Genomic DNA, 16,952 nt, shown 5'->3' with positions numbered 1-16,952 from the left:
AATCCAAAGAAAAATAAATAAATAAATAAGCAGTAGTAACATGTTTATGCACGCACACGTGCATTCATGTATGTATGTTTGTTTGTTTGTAGTATTTGAGTGTAGTATTTTCTCTGACATTAACTCTTTTGTGAGCTGCAATGGGTGCAAAAAAAACCGCGGAAAGTCGCGACAGGTTGTAAAAATCTCACTAAAACCCTAGACACTATTTTGTCGTTAATCTTTAGTATTTGTAATGTAAACAAGGGAAATTAACTTCAACCAGAATTTTACTTTTGATGAAAATGTGCGATATGCATTTCAAAGTCTGGGATATTTGCCAAACACACCTATTTGTATTATAATCAAACAGTTGTTGGTAACCAGATGGAATCAAGACAGATATTAGGCCTCCTCTTTTCGACAAGAGGTGAAATGATGATATGTAGTAATGTGGGCAAAAAGTAAGGTGAATTTATTTGTCAAACTTCGCGGGATTAAAATTTCGCTCTAGTTATTTTTTTCATGAGTTGGCAGCACTGTTAATAACATCTGGGCCAACTTTCATGTGAATGTCATTATCAGTAATATTTTTTTTTATTTTATTTTATAAAGGTTTACATAACAATAAAATTATTATACAAACAGAAAGTAGTGCAGCGCTAGCATCGGAGGCTTTCGGCTAATATATTTGCGCTTGTGTTCACCAAACGACCAAGAGTGCATTTTTCGATTTTTACAATGTCTGATTTGATTGAGCAGAGAAGTGCCATCAAATTTTGTTTGCGGAATGAAATTTCGGCTGCGGAAACGTTTAGCATGCAGAAGGCATTTGGTGATTCGACCATGTCGCAGAAAAATGTTTATAAGTGGTACAAAGACTTCAAAGAGGGTGAGAACGTGTTGATGACTTGGAGCGCTCCGGACGACCATCGACGTCAACAGATGCCCAACAATAAAGTGAAAGAGTTAGTGCTCAAAAATCGTCGGTTGACTGTTAAAGACCTTACAGATATGATCGGAATATCAGAAGGATCTGTGAAAACCATTTTGAAAGACCATTTGGGCCTACGAAAAGTCAAATCTCGTTTGGTACCGAAAACTCTCAATTTCTTGGAAAAAAGTCGTCGCGTTGATGTGTGTGAAACAATGCTTTCAGACTATCAGGACAAGCTCAAATGCATCATTACGGGAGATGAGACTTGGATTTATGGTTACGACCCTGAAACAACCGACCAATCAAGCGAATATCGTGCTAAAGGCGAGGCCAGACCGAAAAGAGCACGTCAAAGTCGATCAAAAATAAAGGTCATGATGACAGTTTTTTTTCGATTTTCGTGGTGTGAATTCCTTCCACCTGGCCAAACTGTTAATAAGGAATATTATTTGAGCGTTATGCGTCGTCTACGTGAAGCAATTTGTCTAAAAAGACCAGAATTATGGGCCAACAACTCTTGGTTTTTGCATCACGATAATGCACCGTCTCACACTGCACTCGTTCTTCGTGACCATTTCGCCAAAAATTCCACGCATATCGTTCCATCACCACCGTATTCGGCTGATTTGGCTCCGTGTGACTTCTGGCTATTCCCAAAACTCAAGAGACCACTCCGGGAACGCGTTTCGAGTCGATTGAGGAGATAAAAGCCGAATCGAAGAAGGTGCTGATGGCTATACCGGAAATGGACTATTTTGCATGTTTCGGGGACTGGAAAAATCGTTGGCATAAGTGTATTTCATTGACAGGGGATTATTTTGAAGGGGATGAAATTGATTTACAAGAATAAATAAAGATTTTTCATTTTACAACCAAATTCACCTAACTTTTTGGCCACAGTAGTAAATAAATAAATCTTGGTAGCGCTGGAATAGAGCTGCCTAAAACTACATTTTTTTGTACCAGTGTAATGAGGTATAACCATACTTGGTAGTGGCGAATCTTACCTGATAAATTTGTTGTTACTTTCGCGTGCGAATAGAAGAGGCCTATTTTCATATTTAAAAAGCAATTTTTAGAGGGTAACCGATTTCAATAAAATATACATACATAGATACATCGATTTGAAGGAAACAATTTCCTTCAGTGCAGAAATGCGAACCCAAATATATAGGGGGTGTGGCATCTGATCAAAATAATGAAAACCAATATATATGTAAAATCAATTAAGCTAAAGAACTGAAACTTGGCACGAATGCATTAATTTTATATGCCGTAGCTATAGCGAAAAATGGTTGGTATTGGAAGAGGGGGCGTATCACCTATATATATATATTATATTATATATATATAATTGGCGCGTACACCCTTTTCGGGTGTTTGGCCGAGCTCCTCCTCCTATTTGTGGTGTGCGTCTTGATGTTGTTCCACAAATGGAGGGACCTACAGTTTCAAGCCGACTCCGAACGGCAGATATTTTTATGAGGAGCTTTTTCATGGCAAAAATACACTCGAAGGTTTGCCATTGCCTGCCGAGGGGCGACCGCTATTAGAAAAATGTTTTTCTTAATTTTGGTGTTTCACCGAGATTCGAACCAACGTTCTCTCTGTGAATTCCGAATGGTAATCACGCACCAACCAGGGTTTGGAAAAAAATTGACATATGTAATAATCACATTTTATAGTTCAATTGAAATTGTATAAAACCTACTACTTACAGTAAGAATTGTATGGGTCGAATTTTCGACCACGGGCTTTACTAGTAAATACATATTAATATGCGTACGAACCATTAATCTAAAAAATATTAGAAGGACTATTATCTCCCTCACTTTCCTTTTCGATTTGATAAGTGGAGCGATTGACTCCCCATCGCTAATTGAGAAAATTATTTAAATATTCCTCAGCACAGCTTACGGAATCACGATATTTTCTGGCTAGTGATGGTTGCAACTAATTATGCTTCCCATGCTCTGATTTCTAGAACAATGAGAGAATTTAATTTACTTTCAAATCAACTGGCCTAAATTTTTCTCCAAAAAAGAACCACTTCAAATTGTTACCAAATGAATTGTTGAACTAAATTCTTGGTATTATAATTCTTTCTCTGTAAATTATAAGAAATTTTACCTTTTCTTTAATTCCTTACAATGAAACTAGTAAATTATAAGTTTATTTTATTTTTGATTGAATTATTTGGCATTAATGCGTTTTTCATAGTCTGTATGAAATAATGCATTTTTAGACCATTAAATGAATAAATATTGGGTATGGGAATAAGTTTCCGCCCTCGTAAAAGCGGTGTCGTTGTTGATACAATTTTTTGCTCGCTCTAGTCATATACTGGTGATTTGAAGTTGTATAAGTGAGGTATCAATCGCAGTAGTTGACATTCGTTTGAAGCGTAAAGATCATTTTTTAACTGACGTCGAAAATGTCTAGGTTTATCCCGAAAAAACAGCATCTGCGAGAAATCATGCTTCAGTATTACCTTTTAAAGAAAAATGCAGCTGCGTATATTGATCAATATTTCCGGTAATCACGCTGCATCATATACAACTTGTAAAGAGTGGTTGCGACGCGTCCAAAGTGGAAATTTCGATGTGAGTGATAAAGATCGCAAAGGGCCACCGAAAAAATTCATCCGAAAAAGGTACTCAACTACAATAATTATTAGATGAAGACGCATGTCGAACCCTTGATGATATGTCTAAAGAGTTGGATGTTGACAGATCAACCGTCGGTAAACGTTTGCACGCGATGGGAACGGCGTAGAAAGCAGGTAACTGGGTGCCACATCAATTAAAAGAGAGCGATCGTTTGGTGACGTGTGAGATGCTTCTTGAACGGCAGAAAAGAAAAGGTTTTCTGCATCGCATCGTCACTGGCGATGAAAAATGGATCTGTTATGATAACCCTAAATGTCGAAAATGCTGTAGCCTGCCAGGCGAAACAAAATATTAATGCTTTAAAGGTTATGTTATGCATCTTGTGGGATCAGAAGGGTATCATCTATTATGAACTCCTTAAGCCTTCTGAAATCATCACTGGCGATCATAATTGAATACAGCTAATGCGTTTGAATCGAGCTCTCAAAGAAAAGCAGCCGGAATGGGACGGTAGACGGTAGACATGACAAACTGATTTTGCTGTATGGCAACGCCACGCCACACGTTGCTAAATCGGTTCAGAAATATTTAGAGGGACTGTATTGGGGAAGTCTTGACCCACCCGCCGTATTGCCCAGACATTGCACCTTCGGACTACCATCTGTTCCGATCAATGCAGTCAGCCCTTATGGGAGAGCGATTCACTTCTTACGAGAGCATCGCAAACTGGTTCAATGAATGGTTTAAGTCAAAAGAACTCTAATCTTTTGTCAGAGGAATCCGTATACTGCCTGAAAGATGGAGCAAAGTTGTAGCTTCCAATAGCACGCACTTCACATAATATACTTTTTTTTAATTGTTTAAATAATTCGTAACTTGGATAAGAAAGGACGGGAACTTATTCCCACACCCAATAACTCAATAAAAAAATAAATAAAATATTTCGAAGAATAAAATATTCAGCATACGCTCATGCGTCCTTCCTTCTTTTCAGATATCCAAATGAAACTATAATGTCCAAATATACAAGGTATTTTGGACAATAAGCAAGACGGAGCTAAAGTAGAAACGTAAGGACCCCTAGTCCCCTCTGGCCTCAATACATTGTTTTGGACGATCTAAATGCTTTTCGAAAGAGTGTTTCAGGTCATTCACCGAAATGTCCTACAGGATGTCGGTCCAATCCTTTTGGATGCACTCTACGGACGCAAAACTTTTTCCTTTCATGGCCAAATGCAATTTCCCGAATAGGTAGAAGTCACAGGCAGCCATATTAGACAAATACGATAAGTGATTGATGGTTAAAATGCGATTTCTAATCAAAAAATCAGTCACAAGAGTGAATCGATGAGATTGTGCATTATCATGCCAAAAGCGCCAGCTTCCTCCTTCGCGGTATTCAGGGCGAATTCGGCGAATGCGATGGAACAAACGCTTCAAAACTCTAGGATAGAAAATTGCATTGACGGTTTGGCCCATTGGCACGAACTCTTTGTGGACAATTCCCTTGAAATCGTAAAAACAATTGATTTTTGGCATCTCCAAACGCGGCCGCCGTAGCCGAATGGGTTGGTGCGTGATTACCATTCGGAATTCACAGTGAGGTCGTTGGTTCGAATCTCGGTGAAATCAAAATTAATAAAAACATTTTTCTAATAGCGGTCGCCCCTCGGCAGGCAATGGCAAACCTCCGAGTGTATTTCTGCCATGAAAAAGCTCCTCATAAAAATATCTGCCGTTCGGAGTCGGCTTGAAACTGCAGGTCCCTCCATTTGTGGAACAACATCAAGACGCACACCACAAATAGGAGGAGGAGCTCGGCCAAACACCTAACAAAAGTGTACGCGCCAATTATATATATAAACGCGATTTTTTGGGTGGTGGCTCGTCTGGGGCCTTCCATTCGGCATTTTGACGTTTAGTTCCAGGTTCATGTTGGAAACACCAGTTACAATGTTGTGAAGGAATTTTTCGTCTTTTCTCGCATCTTTAATGGGGTCTTTAGAATGTTGAATTTTGAGCAATTTGTGGTCCTCAGTTGACTTGTGTGGAATGAAACATGCACAGACCTTTCGTAGACCCAAATGATCAGTTCAATTGCGATAAATCGATGTTTTGGAAATATTTAAGTCCGATTCAATGAATTTCAACGATGATTTCGGTTCATTTTTGATAAATTTACGAACACTCTCGATGGAGTTTTCGATTACTGATTACTGATTTTGGGCGGTCCGTATGTTCATTGTAATTTATGTCCTCACAACCGTCTCTGAAACGTATAAACCACTCATGAACTCTGGCATGAGATAGAAAATCATCGCCACGAACTTTTTTCATCCATTTAAATGTTTCGGTAAACGTTTTACCGATTTTAAAACAAAATTTGATATTAGCTCTTTGTTCGAAACTCATTTTTGTACCGATGACACAAATATACTGACGCTTTAGACACAATAACTTCGCTTCCAGTGAACCGAAAGCCACCAAGCTTTCACTGCAAGTCAGCTAGGGATGTAACTTCAAACGCAATAACTCACTGAAAAGATGGCGTCTTAAAATGTGTTTTAAGTGTCAGAATGTTTGTGCCATCGGTACAAAAACATTTTTATGACGCCAGTCTTGTTTAGTTTGGACTTCACTTTGTATAGTGAAATGTTCTTCATTGAAGGCAGGTTGGTATTGAAAATGAACAAAGTCAGGCAGTAGCCACGCCCACCGCCATATAATGGTACTTAAAAGAAAATCTTTAAAATACACACTCTATCTTGATAATAAGTAAATCTACAAAATTGCGCCATTCAACAAAAAGTTCCACGAAACTTGGTACACACATGCATTTAGCCATATCTGTGCCAAACTGTGCCCGTCAGGCTTTCTGCTCTAACTTACACTCTTCTAAGTATACAAGTACATACTCATTTACTTTTTTTTTAATAATTCAAACCATTAAAAGCTTAGCGGCATTATTAATAGCACCTGGGCGACTCCCAATCTTTAGTCGGCGTTTATTATTTAAATTGAAGTCGTTGTCAGATAAATTGTCTTTTATACAGTTTTCAACCAGAAATGCCTTTGTTGAAGTAAGCACAATATTTTATATTAAAAATTAGGTAACACGCCTGTTCAATATCTCCGGCTAAAAAGGGACTTAGAGACCATTCATTTCCCATCCACACTGCAGGCATAAAAAATTACGATGCCACATATCATCCTCTATTGCCCAATATATAATATGTACTTTGGCCGTAGAGGACAATTACAATGAAACCAGTAAACTATAAGTCTTCAGAAACTCAAACCCAGTATCCCACCTATTGAGTTTACTCAAATACTAACATTTACTTTTAATTTGCTTCCTTATTTTTTTTTAATTTTTTCTTAAATTTCTTTACTTCTCAATTTGTTTAAATTTATCAGAATAAATCCCAAATAAATAGATACAAATGTCATCTGTTCAGATTTTTCCATGCGATGTACTTTGAGAAAGGTAATAAGGCACTGTTATCTTTATAATGGTATTTATTCAAAGAAATGTGAAATATACTTGCCAAGTATGGCTATTAAAAATAAGAGATATCAAATTATGTACTTTTCAGTTAATGACTTTGAGAAGAAACAGTTCAAAAAACAATGTGGCGCAAGTGACAATTTATATTGGAATTAAGCAGGAAAGCTAGGAGACATGTAAAAGGTATATAGTATGTATGTATGTATGTACGTATGTATAAAAGAGCTTAAGCTCTTGCATTTCAAGTTCCAAGTTCGACATTTTGAGAATCTCTATATGACTTATCGCTTATATCAAAATTTATGTTCCCAGGAGTGCTTCATTTTTGATATTTTAAATAGTATACATATTTAAATACCTACGGTGCACAGTGGGGCCGCTAGAGCAGCGTAACGGAATTAAAAAAAAGCGTGATTTTTTGTATCGAAATTTATATCAGGCGATACAAAATTTATGGACTAAAAATGAATTAGATAGGTTTTCTCAATAACTACTTTTGTTTAGGCGTGACAACTGCTTAAGATTGCTATTTCTGCTTTTACATTAGTTCGTGCGTATTTTACCCATAATTTCACTTTTGTACGATTTTTTTCATACAGAAAATTATTCGCGGAATATAACGGAGCTATTTATATTTTCTTTGCTATATTGTGCACTTAACAAGTGATTTTAATCGCGGATAGAAGCACGTGTTGTTAAAAAATAAAATGGAATCTTCGAACGCGTATAAGAGGCATATTTTGTACTTTTTTTATAAAAGTGGTAAAAATGCAATAACAGCTGCTGCAGAAATAAACACTGTTCACGGAGAGGGTACCGTGAGTATAAGGACTGCGCAAAAGAGGTTTTCAAAATTCCGAAGTGGTAACTGCGACGTGGAGGATAACCCGCGCGCTGGTCGTCCTGAAGTCTTTAACTCCAACGCCTTGCTCGAACTCCTGGAAGCTGAGTCAAATTTGACAGTCGATGTGATAGCTCAGAGGTTAAATTCTTCGCATGGAACAGTTCACAGGCACCTGGTTCAATTGGGAAAGGTTTTAAAGCTGGAAAAATGGGTTCCGCATAGACTTTCCGTCGCCAACCTTCAACAGAGAGTGAATGTGTGTTCTCAGCTGCTGCAACGGCTTGAAAATGAAAGGTTTTTGAACCGTGTCGTTTGCTGGTGATAAAAAATGGGTCCTTCACAATAATCCTGTTCGCAAACTCCAATGGTTAGATAAAGCTGAAACACCAGAACCGACCCCTAGAGATGGCCTTCACCCCAAGACGATTCTCCTGTCTATTTGGTGGGGTATGGCCGGTATTGTTTATTATAAACTTCTGGGAACAAATCAGACGATAACTGCTGGTTATTATTCCCATCAGCTATCAAACCTGAATGAGGCACTTAAGGGGGGGGTAAGGGATAAACGCTAAAAAAAAAAACACTTTTTTCATGAATTTATTGTAGCGAAACGGTTCAAGCCAGTTTATTAAAAGTTGTTGCATATTATAAAGCAACATTTCAAGAATATTTGATAAAATTTTCATGTAAAAATATTGCAAAATGAGCGAATGAGAGCACATTTACGTAGACGTCTTTTCAAAAATACATTTTGCAGTAGTCAGCATATCTCAGTGTAGAATCATCTGAAATCAAAAAAATCGAATAATTTAGTTAAAGTATAAGTTAAACTTCCCCCCAACGTTTATTTCGACGATTTATTTTCATTTTCAGCCATTTGGTAGTCGTTTGAAGTAAAAAGTGATTTTTGACGAGAAAATGCCGCCATTTTGTAGGTGTAAAACCACCTTAATATAAAAAAAAATGGCGAAAAAAAAAACGTTGGGGGGAGGTTTTTTGCATGTAAAATATGTGTGCAAAATTTCAAAAGGATCGGTTGAGTAGTTTTCAAATGCCAATGACTACGCACTTTAAAAAAAAAAGGTTCGAGAAAACCGCGTTTAAAGTTTTAAGTTATGAAAACGTCAAGAAAATACTTTTTTCTCTCTACTTACACGGAGTCGTCGATTCCAGCACCATAGAGTATGTTTCCAATATCCTGCTATCCTGCCCTCCTTAGTCTGTTGGTGGCATTTTTGGTCAGATCTTTCGATGCGAGTTTGTTCCACTCTTCTCGCATATTCGTGAGCGCTTGGCCCAATGCTAATCCCCATGTCATACATAAACTGCAGCAAAGCACCTGTGCCTTCATTAATAAAACTATTTACAAAAATCTACAATACTAAAGAAAAGTAACAGCGTCGCAACCGTTCAAGTCAGCGTCGCACGACAAACTGATGCTTCTCTCTGCTCCCTTTGAGATTTACAGTTGTTATATAGGTATTATACATAGTTTGAAGCATCAGCAGCTGTTATTGAATACAAAAGAATGTACTAGAAATATTTTTGGAGCAATAGACAGATACAAAAGGATACCTGAGTCCGCACGAAGGTATACGTTTGTAACGAACTACGCGCGCAACTGCTGCGTCTCGGCAGATGTTCGAGGCGGCTCGGCTTTATGCTCTATAACTTAAAAAGTTTTGCTCGGATTGACTTAAAATTTTAACACGGTATTTTTGAAATGTTTTACTACAATAACATGCAAAAAAAATCGATTCTTGAGTAACAAGAACTACTCCTCAAAAGAAGCTATAAAAAGGGATATCGAAGCGTATTTTGGCTCCAAGCACAAACATTTTTTTGAGCAGGGAATTTGGGAACTTTGGGAAGACATTGTATAATAATGATTTATTAATAAATATTTTAAACATCTTTTTGATTAATTTTAAAACCACCTTTAAAAAACGCACGAACTTATGGACTGACCGGATACATTATATTCGTGAAAAAAATGCTGCGCATAGTTGCAGCTGCTCTTATTGCTTATTTTCAAAGATGGCTGGCCGAAATGGGGGTTTTACTCGTGCCGATATATTTGAGTACATGGAGCAAAATAAACTTTTAACATCAAATTGAGCCAACGCTGTTCGAAAAGCAGTATCGCACTGTTGCGCAAAAATGAATATGACAAATATAAATGATCTGGATAAAAAGAAGTTTGAGACTCGCATCAAAAACGATGTGCACCATATCCAAAAAAGCTGGCAAGCAAATTATTGATCAAAAACCAGATTTTTCAAATGGCAAGCTAAGTGGATTTCAAAAGCAATCGAACAAGCCGTTTCCAACTTGCATAAAACAGGCAGACGTTAGAAGAAATTTCATGAATGTGGACCAAAAGTTAAGGTGCGGAAAGTTAAATATTTATTGAATAATTCTGCGGAAAAGTGCCAAAATGAAAAATGTTAAGGGGGAACGCCATTGGGGGGGGGGGGTTAAAAAATAGTAGATTTTTGGAATTATTTTTGGTAAGTAGGTATGATTAATCGAGGATCGGACAGCAATTTATTATGTATGTATTAAACTATGATGATGTAAATTTTTATTAAAAAATATTGAAAATTGACAAATTTATGTAAATAAACGTAACGAGTTAAAAAAAAAGAAGTCATCTGGTGGCAGTGATACACCAATGAATAATCATCTGAAATCGAAAAACCCAAAATTTTATTAACCTACCCAATAGTAGCTATCGTAGCCGTTTTTTTGACCAAACCCGTCGGGCGCTCACTTAAGTGCGCATAGAATTGGGAATAAAGCGAATTTCGCTTTAAAATTTGTACCACATTTTTCTTTTCAATATACCAACAATTAATGCAAAAAAAATCGATTTTTTTTTAATTTTCACAGAGGCGTTCCCCCTTAATCATTATCCATCCTATAAATCGATTCAGCAAATAAAACAAGAGTGCTACCCCCCTATTTCGTCGGTAAAGATTGCAGAGAACCTTTGCGAAATTGAACTTCAGGCTTTACTTGATTTCACGATATATCGCATATCAAAATCAGAACTTCATGTTTTTAGCTCTTTGAACGAAAATAGTTTGCTGTGCTACTGGAAATGGGGTTGCGATGAAAGCAGTGGACACTCGCGATATAAAGCAGCTTTTACGGGAACCTCAAACGATAATGATTCAAATGTATTGATGCGTTCTATCGTACCTTTAGAAACTAATAGACAAACAGAGCATAATAATGTGTCAATATGGAAAAATCAGAGGTCTTCATCTACGAGATGTTGTCGCCCGACACGCTTTGCATTTAAAAAAAAACTTTGGAAAAAATCACTGAGGAGTTTGAGCGTATGGACTCACAACTTAAAGAGAAAGAATTGAGCACTGTTTGCAAAAGAAAAACGATGTTACTTCCTATGGTTTAGGCCTTTCTCCTCTACATGCTCTAATCAGATTTTTCGAATTTTGCATTCATATCTATACTAATATTATAAAGAGGAAAACTTTGTTTGTTTGTAATGAATAGGCTCAAAAACTACTGGACCGATTTTAAAAATTCTTTCACCATTCGAAAGCTACATCATCCACGAGTAACATGGATTATATTTTATTTTGGAAATAGGGCTCGAGATATAGGTCAAAACGTGGATCCGGGTAACCTTCCGATGTGTATGTACAATATGGGTATCAAATGGAAGCTGTTGGTGAATGCTTTAGTTCAGAGTATTTCCATCCGCTCCGTGACTAGGGTCTCGAGATAGAGACCAAAACGTGGACCCTAGAATGTGTTTGTACAATATGGATATCAAATTGAAGCTGTTGGTGAATGCTTTAGGACAGAGTATTTTTCCTGCCCCTCCGCGACTGGGGTCTCGAGATATAGATCAAAACGTGGACCCAGGTAACCTTTGGTTGTGTATGTACAATATGGGTATCAAATGAAAGCTGTTGATAAGTGCTTTAATACGGGGTAATTTTCATACCTATTGATGACTAGGGTCTCGAAATATATGCCAAAACGTGGACCCGCCGTATCTTTGCACCGAATTAAACCAAACTTACACACATTGTTAAGTAGGTATTGAAAATGGGTTTCGTAAAGTTTGGTTGTAATTCGGAGCAGTGGTAACGGGTACAGCGTTCTTTTGAAGCAGCCATAATGTCGCTTACTTTTTTAACGCTTGGGGCGGAACTGAACTGTCAAATTGACAGTGTGAGTTACAATGTGTTAATATTTCTTTCTGATTTGGATGCCATAAGGAAACAACGTAAGTGCAACATGTAAAAATTGTTTGTGAATTTTTTTGGAGTGGATTTTGGAACAGTGAATAATTTCTTACGAAATTTGAGAATTTAATGTGAAATTCGAATGAAATTATGTGTTCGTGGAAAAAAAATTTGTTTTCGTTTTTTTTTTTTTGAAAAATATAAATGGATAATGGTTAAAAAAGCTCCAATGCTTAATAAAACATATAAATTGAAACGAAAAATTCATGGATGATCAGGAAAAAAGACGATTGTTTATTCATATGCGTTGATTTGAATTTTAAAAACAATCTTCTTTTTTCCTGATTTTCAATTTATATTTTATATTTACTCAAAAACAAATAGAAAAACAAAAAATATTGTTTATGCCAAAGCGCTTGAATAAAGAATAAAGAAATAAATAATATGAAAACCATATATTTTCTGTTCTAAACCATATCTATTCTATTTTAGTGTGCCCAGCGAAGGGGACCGGGTTTGCTAGTTTCGTATAAATTAGATATCAAGATATAGCTAGCTAGAGGCGAATTAGCAAAGAAAAGTGTTGAAGAAAAAAAGAAGTCGCTGCAAAACAAATTAAGATCAGAGTTGGGTTTACTAGTAGATTTTCCAAAGCAAGGAGGCGGAACTACTAATGATGGAAACACTGCTAGAACATTTTTCGAAGATCAGAAGATATCAGCACAAGTTCTTGGAATTGAACCTGAGCTAATAGAGCGGTTTGCTATTGTTTTGAAGACTTGATCTTGCGCACAACAAATAAATGTAGAAAAGTTTTTGCAAAAGCAGCAAAATTGTATGTGGAAAAATATCCGTGGTTCCAAATGCCACCAACGGTCCATAAAATTTTGTTGCTCGGTGCGGATATAATTAATATGTAGTTTCCCAATGCCCATCGGTGAATTATCCAAGGATGTGCAGGAAGCAAGCTGAAGGATTTCAAAAAATACCGCGAAGGATACTCGAGAAAAATGTCTAGAATAGACACCAATACAGACATTTTGCACGCGCTACTAATTCCATCGGATCCAGTAATAAACAATTTACGTTCACTTCCATATAAGAAAGAGAAGTCTCTTCCGCCAGAAGTCATAGAGCTTCTGTCAAATTAAAAGATTTCATAAATTTTCTTTATACTGAAACATATTGTCATATTTTTATTTTGTTTAAACTTAACATGAAAAAGTGTATTACGTTTATTATACAATTTACATATGTAAATAAAATGGTCCTTTCTACATATAAAACTTTACGTATAAATGTCTCAATAACATCATAATAGTAACGGTTCTGTATGTGCTTTGGCCTAAATCCAATATAATTTTCGGTGTGGTTCAAAAACGGTCTCGTTAGAAACCCGGTTCGCATACCTAAAAAAATGGATAACTTTTTCGAATTCAGCATCTCAAATCCATATAGGAACAATCATTTGATTTGATATTTCTTAATCTATGACCTTAAAATTAAAAAAGTTCCGCTAAATTCCCAAACGGCCCCACTGTGCGTTGAGCTGCGAATTTTCATGGGAGGTATGACCATCTGACATCTGTATGTATGTATATGTGCTTCCACTAAGAGTTAAACCGAACCATAAATAAAAATATTTGAACCTCCAAATGAATTCAGTGGCACAAAAACAATTTACTACACAATGAAAGTTCAAGTGAACTCTGAACGAATGCGAAAAAGACGCATACAAAAACATTTGTTTGCATTGGAGACCGACCGAACCTCGGTTTCGGCTTCGAGCATGCCCAGCCACTTTGGCCGAACATTTGTAAACATTTTTTTATTCAAAAATTATATTAACTTTTAGTTTTTGGAAAATTTTTTTGAATATTTACTGGTATCAAAATGCAATTTTTTTTTTAATTGCTTTGAAATATCTTTCTGTGGTGGAATTCACTAACACATTTTAACAATATTCGCATTGCTATCTTTCCTTCACCGCAATTTTAACGATTTTCGATTTTAACGATTCGGTAATCCAATGCATAACAAAAATCGATAAGCAAAATCAGCTTTTTTGGTTAACATGTCGATTATCGCAAACTAAACGACAACAATTTTGTTGTGGTTAAATTAAACGAGAAAACAAGAATTAGTGATTTTAATTAAAACCGTGAAATTACCTAGCCAAGAGGATATTATTTGTTTGGCTCCCGCGTGGAGAGGAGTCAGTGAGCCCTCGAACAGTAAATTCTCGTTCGCTCTGAGTTGTGGGCAACTCTTTTCATTTGGCTGCAAGGGAATTCCAAAAATTATTCCAGTTAACTCCAGATGTGGCTGAGGGCCTAATTTCTCAGCTTGACAGTCAACTTAGAAGTTCCAGAATAACAGCAATTTCGACTGAAAAACATTTAAATCTTATACCTTCTAGCTTCTTCAATTCTAAATTCTGCTTTTATGTTAATAGGTTCTAGCTGCATCGCGATTTTGTTATCAACGACCCGTAGGTGAGCAATGCGGAATATTCACAAGCCAGTCGTCCGTTAGTCGTAGCATACATCGTGTAACAGCTGCAACCAACCGCTCTATGCTTTGCGCAAAGGGGGTTGAGGTTTCCTATGAACAAAGTGAAGCGGCAAGCTGAAGAGAAATTTTTGATTGGGTTGTTGAAAATAAACGTTGTCCAGATCAATACCATCCAATTCCGGCCATAAAAAATCGTCAATCATCTCTCGACAGCGCAATCCATTCACCGTAACTGTTTCCATTTCGTTTTTGAGTTTCATTTTCGAAAAAAGTAAGGTCCAATGACTCCGCCGGACCATAAACCGCACCAAACAGTCACACGTTGAGGATAGAGATGCTTTTCAACAATAACTCTTGGATTTTCTGAGCCCCAGATCCGACAATTTTTCTTGTTGACGAAGCCACTGAGTTGGAAATGGGCCTCATCACTCAAAATGATTTTTTGATGGAATTCCGGATCATTTTCATGCATTTCAACGACCCAATCAGCAAAGACACGACGTTGTTGATGATCGGCCGGCTTGAGTTCTTGTGTTAACTTTATAAGCCTTAAGACTCAAATCTTTATGCAAACCTGGGGTTTCTTCAACACTTCCGGCTACAACAGCTATATTTTCGGCTGTTCTTGAGCGATGTGCACGGGTTTTATTCTTCACATCACATCAGCTTGTCCCAACAACTCGAAGTTTTTCACCAATTTCAGCATTGCGGTCTGACAAGGTGCTTCGATGACCCAAAAATGTTCGAGTTTTACGAACCGTCTCTGCCAAATTTTCACCATTTTTATAGTGAATTTTAATAATTTCAATGCGTTGTTTAAGCGCGTCTCCTTCCATTTTTTATTAATGGCGTAGTTTCTACTTGTCAAATATCGGGCTATTCAAAATAACACCTGTTATTGGAAAACCCTTTACAATATAAAATTATTGAACTATGAGTATTAAATAATTATTGGATAATATTTGGTTTTGCTATTTTTTTGCAGAAATAAGTTTATGCTATGAACTGAAATTATTGTGATTGAAATTTATCTACTTTTTTGCTATTTTACTAACAAAAATATGGGATTTTTCTAAAATCATTGCTTTATTGATACTTAGAACCTTTGGAATGTTCGATTCGGCTTCGGTTGAAATTGGTTGATGTTTAATCCGGTTTCGATTCGGCTTAAAAATGGATATTCGGTCGTTCTCTATTTTGAATGTTTGTAGTTTGTTGTTTGTATTCTCTAGTTTGTACCCTAAATTCTACTGTGACGCAATATTTTGTATAATTTATGATTCTCCTATCCTATATCCACACTTACAGTTGGATGTTTGACTTAGTTATTGCATCATTTTTGTTTGTGTGCTTTGTACTGCGGTCGGAAAATGAGCTTCAAGACGCTGCGGTTGACTTTTGTGTTAAGCTTAAAAATCGTTTACCCAAACGCACTAAATGCTGCAAAAAGCATAGGCTGATGATTGTTTAGCATATTTGCAAATGGCATAGCTTAAGCTAATATAAAAAACAACCAGTGACTATGAAAAGCCAGGGTGAAAAACAGAGTAGATTATCTCATATTCAAAATATATTAAAAAAAAAATATCGTCTGTAAATCTCATTGAAATGGATTTGGAGACTTGTCAGCAACTGTGTATAGCATTTTGACTGAAGTTTTAGGTCTCCGTAAGGTCAATTCAAGATTTTTGTGACACGAGCCAACGAAAAAATCGATAAAGTACCGTCTCATCGGTGAAGAGTTGTGAGAGAGCTGTTGCTTATTTGTTGTTGTTTTTGTAGCAGTATGCTGGAGTGATAGTTCTTGGCCGGATATAAATCCGGGCTGTTCAACCGGGTAAACCAGACGACTGTCGCGGGAATCTATTTTGGACATACATTTTTCCGTCGCACCATTTGGGGCACTGCCGTCATTGTCTGTTAACGAAAATCCATTTGGTGGCAAAAGAAATAAGTTATGAAACCATTAATAACATTGTTGTTGTAGCAGCTTACTTAACTGTTTCGACAGGTTGGGTGCAGAACGAGATAGGTGCCAGGTGAGTAGGTTTGATGTGGCATGTGAAAAGATGGTTAGTGTCGTGCGGTGTGTCTTCACAGGCTGGATTGGGTATGTCGAGGTCGATTCGGGCTAGGTAGGAGTTTAATGTGCTACTGTATCCAAAACGCAATTGGGACAAAGTTATGTGGATCTCGCGGGGTAGCTGAAGCTCTTCGTCTGCAATAGATGGTGGTTGGACTCCGATGACTGCATTCAGAGGTCGGGAGTTTAGGAAGGTGGTAAGTGTCCCCAAATATCGTTTAGTGTTTGTCTGTATACTGTCCGTCCTGATTGCAA

This window comes from Anastrepha obliqua, chromosome 2 (assembly GCF_027943255.1).
Source record: "Anastrepha obliqua isolate idAnaObli1 chromosome 2, idAnaObli1_1.0, whole genome shotgun sequence".
Taxonomy (NCBI): domain Eukaryota; kingdom Metazoa; phylum Arthropoda; class Insecta; order Diptera; family Tephritidae; genus Anastrepha; species Anastrepha obliqua.
The sequence above is the reverse complement of the archived record's forward strand: the minus strand, read 5'-3'. Positions refer to the sequence as shown.